The sequence below is a fragment of the Cavia porcellus genome, unplaced genomic scaffold, assembly GCF_034190915.1.
Source record: "Cavia porcellus strain 051 isolate PalLab524CR breed Dunkin Hartley unplaced genomic scaffold, mCavPor4.1 scaffold_26, whole genome shotgun sequence".
Classification (NCBI taxonomy): Eukaryota; Metazoa; Chordata; class Mammalia; order Rodentia; family Caviidae; genus Cavia; species Cavia porcellus.
Genome location: NW_026947509.1, coordinates 1266917 through 1284762, shown reverse-complemented (window position 1 = coordinate 1284762; position 17846 = coordinate 1266917).

Sequence of the window (17846 nt, the reverse complement as noted above, 5' to 3'; positions counted from 1 at the left end):
AAACGTCACGGGGTGATGCGCATTGTATGGGTGTGTGTTACATTACTTTCACTAGTAGGAGTGAGAAAAACATCACGGGGTGGTGTGAATCGGAGGGTCTGAATTAGGATAGGCAGTGAGTGGCAATGTAGGATGGAGAAAAGCATCGCGGGGTGGTCAGCATGGGGAGGTCAGGGAACATGCAGTGGCAATGTAGGATAGGTTTCTGAAAAACATCGCGGTGTGGTATGCATTGTATGGGTGTGTGTTAGATTACATTCACTAGTAGGAGTGAGAAAAACATCACGGGGTGGTGCGCATTGTATGGGTGTGTGTTACATTACATTCACTAGTAGGAGTGAGAAAAACATCACGGGGTGGTGTGAATCGGAGGCTCTGAATTAGGATAGGCAGTGAGTGGCAATGTAGGATGGAAAAAAGCACCGCGGGGTGGTCAGCATTGGGAGGTCAGGGAACGTGCAGTGGCAATGTAGGATAGGTTTCTGAAAAACATCGTGGGGTCGTGCGCATTTTGTGGGTGTGTGTTACATTACATTCACTAGTAGGAGTGAGAAAAACATCACGGGGTGGTGTGAATCGGAGGGTCTGAATTAGGATAGGCAGTGAGTGGCAATGTAGGATGGAGAAAAGCACCGCGGGGTGGTCAGCATGGGGAGGTCAGGGAGCATGCAGTGGCAATGTAGGATAGGTTTCTGAAAAACATCGCGGGGTGGTGCGCATTGTATGGGTGTGTGTTACATTACATTCACTATTAGGAGTGAGAAAAACATCACGGGGTGGTGTGAATCAGAGGGTCTGAATTAGGATAGGCAGTGTGTGGCAATGTAGGATGGAGAAAAGCACCGCGGGGTGGTCAGCATGGGGAGGTCAGGGAACATGCAGTGGCAATGTTGGATAGGTTTCTGAAAAACATCGCGGGGTGGTGCGCAATGTATGGGTGTGTGTTACATTACATTCACTAGTAGGAGTGAGAAAAACATCACGGGGTGGTGCGCATTGTATGGGTTTGTGTTACATTACATTCACTAGTAGGAGTGAGAAAAACATCACGGGGTGGTGCGCATTGTATGGGTGTGTGTTACATTACATTCACTAGTAGGAGTGAGAAAAACATCATGGGGTGGTGTGAATCGGAGGGTCTGTATTAGGATAGGCAGTGAGTGGCAATGTAGGATGGAATAAATCACCGCGGGGTGGTCAGCATGGGGAGGTCAGGGAACATGCAGTGGCAATGTAGGATAGGTTTCTGAAAAACATCGTGGGGTGGTGCGCATTGTATGGGTGTGTGTTACATTACATTCACTAGTAGGAGTGAGCAAAACATTACGGGGTGGTGCGCATTGTATGGGTGTGTGTTACATTACATTCACTAGTAGTAGTGAGAAAAACATCACGGGGTGGTGTGAATCGGAGGGTCTGAATTAGGATAGGCAGTGAGTGGCAATGTAGGATGGAGAAAAGCACCGCCGGGTGGTCGGCATGGGGAGGTCAGGGAACATGCAGTGGCAGTGTAGGATAGGTTTCTGAAAAACATCGCGGGGTGGTGCGCATTGTATGGGTGTGTGTTACATTACATTCACTAGTAGGAGTGAGAAAAACATCACGGGGTGGTGCGCATTGTATGGGTGTGTGTTACATTACATTCACTAGTAGGAGTGAGAAAAACATCACGAGGTGGTGCGCATTGTATGGGTGTGTGTTATATTACATTCACTAGTAGGAGTGAGAAAAACATCACGGGGTGGTGTGAATCGGAGGGTCTGAATTAGGATAGGCAGTGAGTGGCAATGTAGGATGGAGAAAAGCAGCGCGGGGTGGTCAGCATGGGGAGGTCAGGGAACATGCAGTGGCAATGAAGGATAGGTTTCTGAAAAACATACGGGGGTGGGGCGCATTGTATGGGTGTGTGTTACATTACATTCACTAGTAGGACTGAGAAAAACGTCACGGGTGATGCGCATTGTATGGGTGTGTGTTACATTACATTCACTAGTAGGAGTGAGAAAAACATCACGGGGTGGTGTGAATCGGAGGGTCTGAATTAGGATAGGCAGTGAGTGGCAATGTAGGATGGAGAAAAGCACCGCGGGGTGGTCAGCATGGGGAGGTCAGGGAACATGCAGTGGCAATGTAGGATAGGTTTCTGAAAAACATCGCGATGTGGTATGCATTGTATGGGTGTGTGTTAGATTACATTCACTAGTAGGAGTGAGAAAAACATCACGGGCTGGTGCGCATTGTATGGGTGTGTGTTACATTACATTCACTAGTAGGAGTGAGAAAAACATGACGGGGTGGTGTGAATCAGAGGCTCTGAATTAGGATAGGCAGTGAGTGGCAATGGAGGATGGAAAAAAGCACCGCGGGGTGGTCAGCATGGGGAGGTCAGGGAACGTGCAGTGGCAATGTAGGATAGGTTTCTGAAAAACATCGTGGGGTGGTGCGCATTGTATGGGTGTGTGTTACATTACATTCACTAGTAGGAGTGAGAAAAACATCACGGGGTGGGGCGCATTGTATGGGTGTGTGTTACATTACATTCACTAGTAGGAGTGAGAAAAACATCACGGGGTGGTGTGATTCGGAGGCTCTGAATTAGGATAGGCAGTGAGTGGCAATGTAGGATGGAAAAAAGCACCGCGGGGTGGTCAGCATGGGGAGGTCAGGGAACGTGCAGTGGCAATGTAGGATAGGTTTCTGAAAAACATCGTGGGGTCGAGCGCATTTTGTGGGTGTGTGTTACATTACATTCACTAGTAGGAGTGAGAAAAACATCACGGGGTGGTGTGAATCGGAGGGTCTGAATTAGGATAGGCAGTGAGTGGCAATGTAGGATGGAGAAAAGCACCACGGGGTGGTCAGCATGGGGAGGTCAGGGAACATGCAGTGGCAGTGTAGGATAGGTTTCTGAAAAACATCGCGGGGTGGTGCGCATTGTATGGGTTTGTGTTACATTACATTCACTAGTAGGAGTGAGAAAAACATCACGGGGTGGTGCGCATTGTATGGGTGTGTGTTACATTACATTCACTAGTAGGAGTGAGAAAAATATCATGGGGTGGTGTGAATCGGAGGGTCTGTATTAGGATAGGCAGTGAGTGGCAATGTAGGATGGAATAAATCACCGCGGGGTGGTCAGCATGGGGAGGTCAGGGAACATGCAGTGGCAATGTAGGATAGGTTTCTGAAAAACATCGCGGCGTGGTGCGCATTGTATGGGTGTGTGTTACATTACATTCACTAGTAGGAGTGAGAAAAACATTACGGGGTGGTGTGAATCGGAGGGTCTGAATTAGGATAGGCAGTGAGTGGCAATGTAGGATGGAGAAAAGCACCGCCGGGTGGTCAGCATGGGGAGGTCAGGGAACATGCAGTGGCAGTGTAGGATAGGTTTCTGAAAAACATCGCGGGGTGGTGCGCATTGTATGGGTGTGTGTTACATTACATTCACTAGTAGGAGTGAGAAAAACATCACGGGGTGGTGCGCATTGTATGGGTGTGTGTTACATTACATTCACTAGTAGGAGTGAGAAAAACATCATGGGGTGGTGTCAATCGGAGGGTCTGAATTAGGATAGGCAGTGAGTGGCAATGTAGGATGGAGAAAAGCACCGCAGGGTGGTCAGCATGGGGAGGTCAGGGAATGTGCAGTGGCAATGTAGGATAGGTTTCTGAAAAACATCGCGGTGTGGTGCGCATTGTATGGGTGTGTGTTACATTACATTCACTAGTAGGATTGAGAAAAACATCACGGGGTGGTGTGAATCGGAGGGTCTGAATTAGGATAGGCAGTGAGTGGCAATGTAGGATGGAGAAAAGCACCGCGGGGTGGTTAGCATGGGGAGTTCAGGGAGCATGCAGTGGCAATGTAGGATAGGTTTCTGAAAAACATTGCGGGGTGGTGCGCATTGTATGGGTGTGTGTTACATTACATTCACTAGTAGGAGTGAGAAAAACATCACGGGGTGGTGTGAATCAGAGGGTCTGAATTAGGATAGGCAGTGAGTGGCAATGTAGGATGTAGAAAAGCACCACGGGGTGGTCAGAATGGGGATGTCAGGAAACATGCAGTGGCAATGTAGGCTAGGTTTCTGAAAAACATCGCGGGGTGGTGTGCATTGTATGGGTGGGTAACATTACATTCACTAGTAGGAATGAGAAAAACATTACGGGGTGGTGTGAATCATAGGGTCTGAATTGGTACAGGCAGTGAGTGGCAATGTAGGATGGACAAAAGTAACACAGGGTGGTCAGCATGGGGAGGTCAGGAAACATGCAGTGGCAATGTAGGATAGGTTTCTGTAAAACATCACGGGGTGGTGCGCATTGTATGGGTGTGTAACACTACATTCACTAGTAGGAGTGAAAAAAACATCACAGGGTGGTGTGAATCATAGGGTCTGAATTAAGATAGGCTGTGAGTGGCAATGTAGGATGGAGAAAAGCACCACGGGGTGGTCAGAATGGGGATGTCAGGAAACATGCAGTGGTAATGTAGGATAGGTTTCTGAAAAACATCGCGGGGTGGTGTGCATTGTATGGGTGGGTAACATTACATTCACTAGTAGGAATGAGAAAAACATCACGGGGTGGTGTGAATCATAGGCTCTGAATTAGGATAGGCAGTGAGTGGCAATGTAGGTTGGAGAAAAGCACCACGGGTTGGTCCGAATGGGGATGTCAGGAAACATGCAGTGGCAATGTAGGATAGGTTTCTGAAAAACATCGCGGGGTGGTGTACATTGTATGGGTGGGTAACATTACATTCACTAGTAGGAATGAGAAAAACATCACGGGGTGGTGTTGATCATAGGCTCTGAATTAGGATAGGCAGTGAGTGGGAATGTAGGATGGAGAAAAGCACCACAGGGTGGTCAGCATGGGGAGGTCAGGACACATGCAGTGGCAATGTAGGATAGGTTTCTGAAAAACATCGCGGGGTGGTCCGCATTGTATGGGTGTGTAATATTACATTCACTATTTGGAGTGAGAAAAACATCACTTGGTGGAGTGAATCATAGGGTCTGAATTAGGATAGGCAGTGAGTGGCAATGTAGGATGGAGAAAAGCAACACGGTGTGGTCAGCATGGAGAGGTCAGGACACATGCAGTGGCAATGTAGCATAGGTTTCTGAAAAACATCGCGGGGTGGTGCGCATTGTATGGGAGTGTAACATTACAACCACTAGTAGGAGTTTGAAAAACATCACGGGGTGGTGTGAATCATAGTGTGTGAATTAGGATAGGCAGTGAGTGGCAATGTAGGATGGAGAAAAGCACCAAGGGGTGGTCAGCATGGGGAGGTCAGGAAACATGCAGTGGCAATGTAGGATAGATTTCTGAAAAACATCGCGGGGTGGTGCGCATTATTTGGGTGTGTAACATTACATTCACTAGTAGGAGTGAGAAAAACATCACGGGGTGGTGTGAATCATAGGGTCTGAATTACGATAGGCAGTGAGTGGCAATGTAGGATGGAGAAAAGCACCACGGCGTGGTCAGCATGGGGAGGTCATGAAACATGCAGTGGCAATGTAGGATAGGTTTCTGAAAAACATCGCGGGGTGGTGCGCATTGTATGGGTGTGTAACATTACATTCACTAGTAGGACTGAGAAAACCATCACAGGGTGGTGTGATTCTAAGGGTCTGAGTTAGAATAGGCGGTGAGTGGCAATGTAGGATGGAGAAAAGCACCACGGGGTGGTCAGCAAGGGGAGGTCAGGACATATGCAGTGACAATATAGGATAGGTTTCTGAAAAATATCGCGGTGTGGTGCGCGTTGTATGGGTGTGTAACATTACATTCACTAGTAGGAGTGAGAAAACCATTACAGGTGGGTGTGAATCATAGGGTCTGAATTAGGATAGGCAGTGAGTGGCAATGTAGGATGGAGAAAAGCACCACGGGGTGGTCAGCATGGGGAGGTCAGGAAACATGCAGTGGCAATGTAGGATAGGTTTCTGTAAAACATCGCGGAGTGGTGTGAATTGTATGGTTGTGTAACATTACATTCACTAGTAGGAATGAGAAAAACATCACGGGGAGGTGTGAATCATAGGGTGTGAATTAGGATAGGCAGTGAGTGGCAATGTAGAATGGAGAAAAGCACCACGGGGTGGTCAGCATGGGGAGGTCAGGACACATGCAGTGGCAATGTAGGATAGGTTTCTGAAAAACATCGCGGGGTTGTGTGCACTGTATGGGAGTGTAACTTTACATCCACTAGTAGGAGTTTGAAAAACATCACGGGGTGGTGTGAATCATAGTGTGTGAATTAGGAGAGGCGGTGGGTGGCAATGTAGGATGGAGAAAAGCACCATGGGGTGGTCAGCATGGGGAGGTCAGGAAACATGCAGTGGCAATGTAGCATAGGTTTCTGAACAACATCACGGGGTGGTGCGCATTGTATGGGTGTGTAAAATTACATTCACTAGTAGGAGTGAGAAAAGCATCACCGGGTGGTGTGAATCATAGGGTCTGAATTAGGATAGGCAGTGAGTGGCAATGTAGGATGGAGAAAAGCACCACGGTGTGGTCAGCATGGAGAGGTCAGGACACATGCAGTGGCAATGTAGGATAGGTTTCTGAAAATCATCGCAGGGTGGTGCGCATTGTATGGGAGTGTAACATTACAACCACTAGTAGGAGTTTGAAAAACATCACTGGGTGGTGTGAATCAGAGGGTCTGAATTAGGATAGGCAGTGAGTGGCAATGTAGGATGGAGAAAAGCACCGCGGGGTGGTCAGCATGGGGAGGTCAGGGAACATGCAGTGGCAATGTAGGATAGGTTTCTGAAAAACATCGCGATGTGGTATGCATTGTATGGGTGTGTGTTAGATTACATTCACTAGTAGGAGTGAGAAAAACATCACGGGCTGGTGCGCATTGTATGGGTGTGTGTTACATTACATTCACTAGTAGGAGTGAGAAAAACATGACGGGGTGGTGTGAATCGGAGGCTCTGAATTAGGATAGGCAGTGAGTGGCAATGGAGGATGGAAAAAAGCACCGCGGGGTGGTCAGCATGGGGAGGTCAGGGAACGTGCAGTGGCAATGTAGGATAGGTTTCTGAAAAACATCGTGGGGTGGTGCGCATTGTATGGGTGTGTGTTACATTACATTCACTAGTAGGAGTGAGAAAAACATCACGGGGTGGGGCGCATTGTATGGGTGTGTGTTACATTACATTCACTAGTAGGAGTGAGAAAAACATCACGGGGTGGTGTGATTCGGAGGCTCTGAATTAGGATAGGCAGTGAGTGGCAATGTAGGATGGAAAAAAGCACCGCGGGGTGGTCAGCATGGGGAGGTCAGGGAACGTGCAGTGGCAATGTAGGATAGGTTTCTGAAAAACATCGTGGGGTCGAGCGCATTTTGTGGGTGTGTGTTACATTACATTCACTAGTAGGAGTGAGAAAAACATCACGGGGTGGTGTGAATCGGAGGGTCTGAAATAGGATAGGCAGTGAGTGGCAATGTAGGATGGAGAAAAGCACCGCGGGGTGGTCAGCATGGGGAGGTCAGGGAACATGCAGTGGCAGTGTAGGATAGGTTTCTGAAAAACATCGCGGGGTGGTGCGCATTGTATGGGTTTGTGTTACATTACATTCACTAGTAGGAGTGAGAAAAACATCACGGGGTGGTGCGCATTGTATGGGTGTGTGTTACATTACATTCACTAGTAGGAGTGAGAAAAATATCATGGGGTGGTGTGAATCGGAGGGTCTGTATTAGGATAGGCAGTGAGTGGCAATGTAGGATGGAATAAATCACCGCGGGGTGGTCAGCATGGGGAGGTCAGGGAACATGCAGTGGCAATGTAGGATAGGTTTCTGAAAAACATCGCGGGGTGGTGCGCATTGTATGGGTGTGTGTTACATTACATTCACTAGTAGGAGTGAGAAAAACATTACGGGGTGGTGGGCATTGTATGGGTGTGTGTTACATTACATTCCCTAGTAGGAGTGAGAGAAACATCACGGGGTGGTGTGAATCGGAGGGTCTGAATTAGGATAGGCAGTGAGTGGCAATGTAGGATGGAGAAAAGCACCGCCGGGTGGTCAGCATGGGGAGGTCAGGGAACATGCAGTGGCAGTGTAGGATAGGTTTCTGAAAAACATCGCGGGGTGGTGCGCATTGTATGGGTGTGTGTTACATTACATTCACTAGTAGGAGTGAGAAAAACATCACGGGGTGGTGCGCATTGTATGGGTGTGTGTTACATTACATTCACTAGTAGGAGTGAGAAAAACATCATGGGGTGGTGTCAATCGGAGGGTCTGAATTAGGATAGGCAGTGAGTGGCAATGTAGGATGGAGAAAAGCACCGCAGGGTGGTCAGCATGGGGAGGTCAGGGAATGTGCAGTGGCAATGTAGGATAGGTTTCTGAAAAACATCGCGGTGTGGTGCGCATTGTATGGGTGTGTGTTACATTACATTCACTAGTAGGATTGAGAAAAACATCACGGGGTGGTGTGAATCGGAGGGTCTGAATTAGGATAGGCAGTGAGTGGCAATGTAGGATGGAGAAAAGCACCGCGGGGTGGTCAGCATGGGGAGTTCAGGGAGCATGCAGTGGCAATGTAGGATAGGTTTCTGAAAAACATTGCGGGGTGGTGCGCATTGTATGGGTGTGTGTTACATTACATTCACTAGTAGGAGTGAGAAAAACATCACGGGGTGGTGTGAATCAGAGGGTCTGAATTAGGATAGGCAGTGAGTGGCAATGTAGGATGGAGAAAAGCACCACGGGGTGGTCAGAATGGGGATGTCAGGAAACATGCAGTGGCAATGTAGGCTAGGTTTCTGAAAAACATCGCGGGGTGGTGTGCATTGTATGGGTGGGTAACATTACATTCACTAGTAGGAATGAGAAAAACATTACGGGGTGGTGTGAATCATAGGGTCTGAATTGGTACAGGCAGTGAGTGGCAATGTAGGATGGACAAAAGTAACACAGGGTGGTCAGCATGGGGAGGTCAGGAAACATGCAGTGGCAATGTAGGATAGGTTTCTGTAAAACATCACGGGGTGGTGCGCATTGTATGGGTGTGTAACACTACATTCACTAGTAGGAGTGAAAAAAACATCACAGGGTGGTGTGAATCATAGGGTCTGAATTAAGATAGGCTGTGAGTGGCAATGTAGGATGGAGAAAAGCACCACGGGGTGGTCAGAATGGGGATGTCAGGAAACATGCAGTGGTAATGTAGGATAGGTTTCTGAAAAACATCGCGGGGTGGTGTGCATTGTATGGGTGGGTAACATTACATTCACTAGTAGGAATGAGAAAAACATCACGGGGTGGTGTGAATCATAGGCTCTGAATTAGGATAGGCAGTGAGTGGCAATGTAGGTTGGAGAAAAGCACCACGGGTTGGTCAGAATGGGGATGTCAGGAAACATGCAGTGGCAATGTAGAATAGGTTTCTGAAAAACATCGCGGGGTGGTGTGCATTGTATGGGTGGGTAACATTACATTCACTAGTAGGAATGAGAAAAACATCACGGGGTGGTGTTGATCATAGGCTCTGAATTAGGATAGGCAGTGAGTGGGAATGTAGGATGGAGAAAAGCACCACAGGGTGGTCAGCATGGGGAGGTCAGGACACATGCAGTGGCAATGTAGGATAGGTTTCTGAAAAACATCGCGGGGTGGTCCGCATTGTATGGGTGTGTAATATTACATTCACTATTTGGAGTGAGAAAAACATCACTTGGTGGAGTGAATCATAGGGTCTGAATTAGGATAGGCAGTGAGTGGCAATGTAGGATGGAGAAAAGCAACAAGGTGTGGTCAGCATGGAGAGGTCAGGACACATGCAGTGGCAATGTAGCATAGGTTTCTGAAAAACATCGCGGGGTGGTGCGCATTGTATGGGAGTGTAACATTACAACCACTAGTAGGAGTTTGAAAAACATCACGGGGTGGTGTGAATCATAGTGTGTGAATTAGGATAGGCAGTGAGTGGCAATGTAGGATGGAGAAAAGCACCAAGGGGTGGTCAGCATGGGGAGGTCAGGAAACATGCAGTGGCAATGTAGGATAGATTTCTGAAAAACATCGCGGGGTGGTGCGCATTATTTGGGTGTGTAACATTACATTCACTAGTAGGAGTGAGAAAAACATCACGGGGTGGTGTGAATCATAGGGTCTGAATTACGATAGGCAGTGAGTGGCAATGTAGGATGGAGAAAAGCACCACGGCGTGGTCAGCATGGGGAGGTCATGAAACATGCAGTGGCAATGTAGGATAGGTTTCTGAAAAACATCGCGGGGTGGTGCGCATTGTATGGGTGTGTAACATTACATTCACTAGTAGGACTGAGAAAACCATCACAGGGTGGTGTGATTCTAAGGGTCTGAGTTAGAATAGGCGGTGAGTGGCAATGTAGGATGGAGAAAAGCACCACGGGGTGGTCAGCAAGGGGAGGTCAGGACATATGCAGTGACAATATAGGATAGGTTTCTGAAAAATATCGCGGTGTGGTGCGCGTTGTATGGGTGTGTAACATTACATTCACTAGTAGGAGTGAGAAAACCATTACAGGTGGGTGTGAATCATAGGGTCTGAATTAGGATAGGCAGTGAGTGGCAATGTAGGATGGAGAAAAGCACCACGGGGTGGTCAGCATGGGGAGGTCAGGAAACATGCAGTGGCAATGTAGGATAGGTTTCTGAAAAACATCGCGGAGTGGTGTGAATTGTATGGTTGTGTAACATTACATTCACTAGTAGGAATGAGAAAAACATCACGGGGAGGTGTGAATCATAGGGTGTGAATTAGGATAGGCAGTGAGTGGCAATGTAGAATGGAGAAAAGCACCACGGGGTGGTCAGCATGGGGAGGTCAGGACACATGCAGTGGCAATGTAGGATAGGTTTCTGAAAAACATCGCGGGGTTGTGTGCACTGTATGGGAGTGTAACTTTACATCCACTAGTAGGAGTTTGAAAAACATCACGGGGTGGTGTGAATCATAGTGTGTGAATTAGGAGAGGCGGTGGGTGGCAATGTAGGATGGAGAAAAGCACCATGGGGTGGTCAGCATGGGGAGGTCAGGAAACATGCAGTGGCAATGTAGCATAGGTTTCTGAACAACATCACGGGGTGGTGCGCATTGTATGGGTGTGTAAAATTACATTCACTAGTAGGAGTGAGAAAAGCATCACCGGGTGGTGTGAATCATAGGGTCTGAATTAGGATAGGCAGTGAGTGGCAATGTAGGATGGAGAAAAGCACCACGGTGTGGTCAGCATGGAGAGGTCAGGACACATGCAGTGGCAATGTAGGATAGGTTTCTGAAAATCATCACAGGGTGGTGCGCATTGTATGGGAGTGTAACATTACAACCACTAGTAGGAGTTTGAAAAACATCACGGGGTGGTGTGAATCATAGTGTGTGAATTAGGATAGGCAGTGAGTGGCAATGTAGGATGGAGAAAAGCACCAAGGGGTGGTCAGCATGGGGTGGTCAGGACACATGCAGTGGCAATGTAGGATAGATTTCTGAAAAACATCGCGGGGTGGTGCGCATTATTTGGGTGTGTAACATTACATTCACTAGTAGGAGTGAGAAAAACATCACGGGGTGGTGTGAATCATAGGGTCTGAATTACGATAGGCAGTGAGTGGCAATGTAGGATGGAGAAAAGCACCACGGCGTGGTCAGCATGGGGAGGTCAGGAAACATGCAGTGGCAATGTAGGATAGGTTTCTGAAAAACATCGCGGGGTGGTGCGCATTTTATGGGTGTGTAACATTACATTCACTAGTAGGACTGAGAAAACCATCACAGGGTGGTGTGATTCTAAGGGTCTGTGTTAGAATAGGCGGTGAGTGGCAATGTAGGATGGAGAAAAGCACCACGGGTTGGTGAGCATGGGGAGGTCAGGAAACATGGAGTGGCAATGTAGGATAGGTTTCTGTAAAACATCGCGGGTGGTGCGCATTGTATGGGTGTGTAACATTACATTCACTAGTAGGAGTGAGAAAAACATCACGGGGACATGAGAATCATAGGGTCTGAATTAGGATAGGCAGTGAGTGGCAATGTAAGATGGAGAAAAGCAACACGGGTTGGTCAGCATGGGGAGGTCAGGACACATGCAGTGGCAATGTAGGATAGGATTCTGAAAAATATCTTTGGGTGGTGCGGATTGAATGGATGTGTAACATTGCATTCACTAGTAGGAGTGAGAAAAACTTCACGGGGTGATGTGAATCATATGGTCTGAATTAGGATAGGCAGTGAGTGGCAATGTAGGATGGAGAAATGCACCACGGTGTGGTCAGCATGGAGAGGTCAGGACACATGCAGTGGCAATGTAGGATAGGTTTCTGAAAAACATCGCAGGGTGGTGCGCATTGTATGGGAGTGTAACATTACAACCACTAGTAGGAGTTTGAAAAACATCACGGGGTGGTGTGAATCATAGTGTGTGAATAAGGATAGGCAGTGAGTGGCAATGTAGGATGGAGAAAAGCACCAAGGGGTGGTCAGCATGGGGAGGTCAGGACACATGCAGTGGCAATGTAGGATAGATTTCTGAAAAACATTGCGGGGTGGTGCGCATTATTTGGGTGTGTAACATTACATTCACTAGTAGGAGTGAGAAAAACATCACGGGGTGGTGTGAATCATAGGGTCTGAATTACGATAGGCAGTGAGTGGCAATGTAGGATGGAGAAAAGCACCACGGCGTGGTCAGCATGGGGAGGTCAGGAAACATGCAGTGGCAATGTAGGATAGGTTTCTGAAAAACATCGCGGGGTGGTGCGCATTGTATGGGTGTGTAACATTACATTCACTAGTAGGACTGAGAAAACCATCACAGGGTGGTGTGATTCTAAGGGTCTGAGTTAGAATAGGCGGTGAGTGGCAATGTAGGATGGAGAAAAGCACCACGGGTTGGTGAGCATGGGGAGGTCAGGAAACATGGAGTGGCAATGTAGGATAGGTTTCTGTAAAACATCGCGGGTGGTGCGCATTGTATGGGTGTGTAACATTACATTCACTAGTAGGAGTGAGAAAAACATCACGGGGACATGAGAATCATAGGGTCTGAATTAAGATAGGCAGTGAGTGGCAATGTAAGATGGAGAAAAGCAACACGGGGTGGTCAGCATGGGGAGGTCAGGACACATGCAGTGGCAATGTAGGATAGGATTCTGAAAAATATCTTTGGGTGGTGCGGATTGAATGGATGTGTAACATTGCATTCACTAGTAGGAGTGAGAAAATCTTCACGGGGTGATGTGAATCATATGGTCTGAATTAGGATAGGCAGTGAGTGGCAATGTAGGATGGAGAAATGCACCACGGGTGGGTCAGCATGGGGAGGTCAGGACACATGCAGTGACAATGTAGGATAGGTTTCTGAAAAACCTCGAAGGGTGGTGCGCATTGTATGAATGTGTAACATTACATTCACTAGTAGGAGTGAGAAAAACATCACGGGGTGGTGTGAATCATAGGGTCTGAATTAGGATACGCAGTGAGTGGAAATGTAGGATGGAAAAAAGCACCACGTGGTGGCCAGCATGGGGAGGTCTGGAAACATGCAGTGGCAATGTAGGATAGGTTTCTGAAAAATATCGCGGGGTGGTGCGCATTGTATGGGTGTGTAACATTACATTCACTAGTAGGAGTGAGAAAACCATTACAGGTGGGTGTGAATCATAGTGTCTGAATTAGGATAGGCAGGGAGTGGCAATGTAGGATGGAGAAAAGCACCACGGGGTGGTCAGCATGGGGAGGTCAGGAAACATGCAGTGGCAATGTAGGATAGGTTTCTGAAAAACATCGCGGGGTGGTGCGCATTGTATGGGTGTGTAACACTACATTCACTAGTAGGAGTGAGAAAAACATCAAGGGGTGGTGTGAATCATATGGTCTGAATTAGGATAGGCAGTGAGTGGCAATGTAGGATGGAGAAAAGCAGCACGGGGTGGTCAGCATGGGGAGGTCAGGACACATGCAGTGGCAATGTAGGATAGGTTTCTGAAAAACATCGCGGGGTGGTGCGCATTGTATGGGTGTGTAACATTACATTCACTAGTAGGAGTGAGAAAAACATCACGGGGTGGTGTGAATCATAGGGTCTGAATTAAGATAGGCAGTGAGTGGCAATGTAGGATGGAGAAAAGCACCACGGGGTGGTCAGCATGGGGAAGTCAGGACACATGCAGTGGCAATGTAGGATAGGTTTCTGAAAAACCTCGCAGGGTGGTGCGCATCGTATGAGTGTGTAACATTACATTCACTAGTAGGAGTTAGAAAAACATCACGGGGTGTTGTGAATCATAGGGTCTGAATTAGGATAGGCAGTGAGTGGCAATGTAGGATGGAGAAAAGCACCACGGGGTGGTCAGCATGGGGAGGTCAGGAAACATGCAGTGGCAATGTAGGATAGGTTTCTGAAAAATATCGCGGGGTGGTGCGCATCGTATGGGTGTGTAACATTACATTCACCAGTAGGAGGGAGAAAAACATCACGGGGTGGTGTGAATCATAGGGCTTGAATTAGTACAGGCAGTGAGTGGCAATGTAGGATGGAGAAAAGAACCACGGGGTGGTCAGCATGGGGAGGTCAGGACACATGCAGTGGCAATGTAGGATAGGTTTCTGAAAAACATCGCGGGGTGGTGCGCATTGTATGGGCGTGTAACATTACAACCACTAGTAGGAGTTTGAAAAACATCACGGGGTGGTGTGAATCATAGTGTGTGAATTAGGATAGGCAGTGAGTGGCAATGTAGGATGGAGAAAAGCACCACGGGGTGGTCAGCATGGGGAGGTCAGGACACATGCAGTGGCAATGTAGGATAGGTTTCTGAAAAACATCGCTGGGTGGTGCGAATTGTAAGGGTGTGTAACATTACATTCACTAGCAGGAGTGAAAAATACATCAAGGGGTGGTGTGAATCGTAGGGTCTGAATTAGGATAGGCAGTGAGTGTCAATGTAGGATGGAGAAAAGAACCACCCGGTAGTCAGCATGGGGAGGTCAGGACACATTCAGTGGCAATTTAGGATAGGTTTCTGAAAAACATCGCGGGGAGGTGCGCATTGTATGGGTGTGTAACACTAGATTCACTAGTAGAAGTGAGAAAAACATCACGGGGTGGTGTGAATCATAGGGTCTGAATTAGGATAGGCAGTGAGTGGCAATGTAGGATGGAGAAAATCACCACGGGGGGGTCAGAATGGGGATGTCAGGAAACATGCAGTGGCAATGTAGGATAGGTTTCTGAAAAACATCGCGGGGTGGTGTGCATTGTATGGGTGTGTAACATTACATTCACTAGTAGGAGTGAGAAAAACATCACGGGGTGGTGTGAATCATAGGGTCTGAATTACGATAGGCAGTGAGTGGCAATGTAGGATGGAGAAAAGCACCACGGGATGGTCAGCATGGGGAGGTCAGGACACATGCAGTGGCAATGTAGAATAGGTTTCTGAAAAACCTCGCAGGGAGGTGCGCATTGTATGAGTGTGTAACATTACATTCACTAGTAGGAGTGAGAAAAACATCACGGGGTGGTGTGAATCATAGGGTCTGAATTAGGATAGGCAGGGAGTGGCAATGTAGGATGGAGAAAAGCACCACGGGGTGGTCAGCATGGTGAGGTCAGGAAACATGCAGTGGCAATGTAGGATAGGTTTCTGAAAAACATCGCTGGGTGGTGCGCATTGTATGGGTGTGTAACACTACATTCACTAGTAGGAGTGAGAAAAACATCACGGGGTGGTGTGAATCATATGGTCTGAATTAGAATAGGCAGGGAGTGGCAATGTAGGATGGAGAAAAGCACCACGGGGTGGTCAGAATGGGGATGTCAGGAAACATGCAGTGGCAATGTAGGATAGGTTTCTGAAAAACATCGCGGGGTGGTGTGCATTGTATGGGTGTGTAACATTACATTCACCAGTAGGAGGGAGAAAAACATCACGGGGTGGTGTGAATCATAGGCTCTGAACTAGGATAGGCAGTGAGTGGCAAGGTAGGATGGAGAAATGCACCACGGGGTGGTCAGCATGGGGAGGTCAGGACACATGCAGTGGCAATGTAGGATAGGTTTCTGAAAAACATTGCGGGGTGGTCCGCATTGTATGGGTGTGTAATATTACATTCACTAGTTGGAGTGAGAAAAACATCACTTGGTGGAGTGAATCATAGGGTCTGAATTAGGATAGGCAGTGAGTGGCAATGTAGGATGGAGAAAAGCACCACGGGGTGGTCAGCATGGGGAGGTCAGGACACATGCAGTGGCAATGTAGGATAGGTTTCTGAAAAACATCGCGGGGTTGTCCGCATTGTATGGGTGTGTAATATTACATTCACTAGTTGGAGTGAGAAAAACATCACTTGGTGGAGTGAATCATAGGGTCTGAATTAGGATAGGCAGTGAGTGGCAATGTAGGATGGAGAAAAGCACCACGGGGTGGTCAGCATGGAGAGGTCAGGACACATGCAGTGGCAATGTAGGATAGGTTTCTGAAAAACATCGCGGCGTGGTGCGCATTGTATGGGAGTGTAACATTACAACCACTAGTAGGAGTTTGAAAAAAATCACGGGGTGGTGTGAATCATCGTGTGTGAATTAGGATAGGCAGTGAGTGGCAATTTAGGATGGAGAAAAGCACCACGGTGTGGTCAGCATGGGGAGGTCAGGACACATGCAGTGGCAATGTAGGATAGATTTCTGAAAAACATCGCGGGGTGGTGCGCATTATTTGGGTGTGTAACATTACATTCACTAGTAGGAGTGAGAAAAACATCACGGGGTGGTGTGAATCATAGGGTCTGAATTACGATAGGCAGTGAGTGGCAATGTAGGATGGACAAAAGCACCACGGGGTGGTCAACATGGGGAGGTCAGGACACATGCAGTGGCAATGTAGGATAGGTTTCTGAAAAACCTCGCAGGGTGGTGCGCATTGTATGAGTGTGTAACATTACATTCACTAGTAGGAGTCAGAAAAACATCACGGGGTGGTGTGAATCATAGGGTCTGAATTAGGATAGGCAGTGAGTGGCAATGTAGGATGGAGAAAAGCACCACGGGGTGGCCAGCATGGGGAGGTCAGGAAACATGCAGTGGCAATGTAGGATAGGTTTCTGAAAAACATCGCGGGGTGGTGCGCATCGTATGGGTGTGTAACATTACATTCACCAGTAGGAGGGAGAAAAACATCACGGGGTGGTGTGAATCATAGGGTCTGAATTAGGATAGGCAGTGAGTGGCAATGTAGGATGGGGAAAAGAACCACGGGGTGGTCAGCATGGGGAGGTCAGGACACATGCAGTGGCAATGTAGGATAGGTTTGTGAAAAATATCGCTGGGTGGTGTGCATTGTATGGGTGTGTAACATTACATTCACTAGTAGGAGTGAGAAAACCATCACGGGGTGGTGTGAATCATAGGGTCTGAATTTGGATAGGCAGTGAGGGGTAATGTAGGATGGCGAAAAGCACCACGGGGTGGACAGCAGGGGGAGGTCAGGAAACATGCAGTGGCAATGTAGGATAGGTTTCTGAAAAACATCGTGGGGTGGTGCGCATTGTATGGGTGTGTAACATTACCTTCACTAGTAGGACTGAGAAAACCATCACGGGGTGGTGTGAATCATAGGGTGTGAATTAGGATATGCAGTGTGTGGCAATGTAGGTTTGAGAAAAGCACCACGTGGTGGTCAGCATGTGGAGGTCAGGACACATGTAGTGGCAATGTAGGATAGGTTTCTGAAAAACATCGTGGGGTGGTGCGCATTGTAAGTGTGTATAACATTACATTCACTAGTAGGAGGGAGAAAAACATCACGGGGTGCTGTGAATC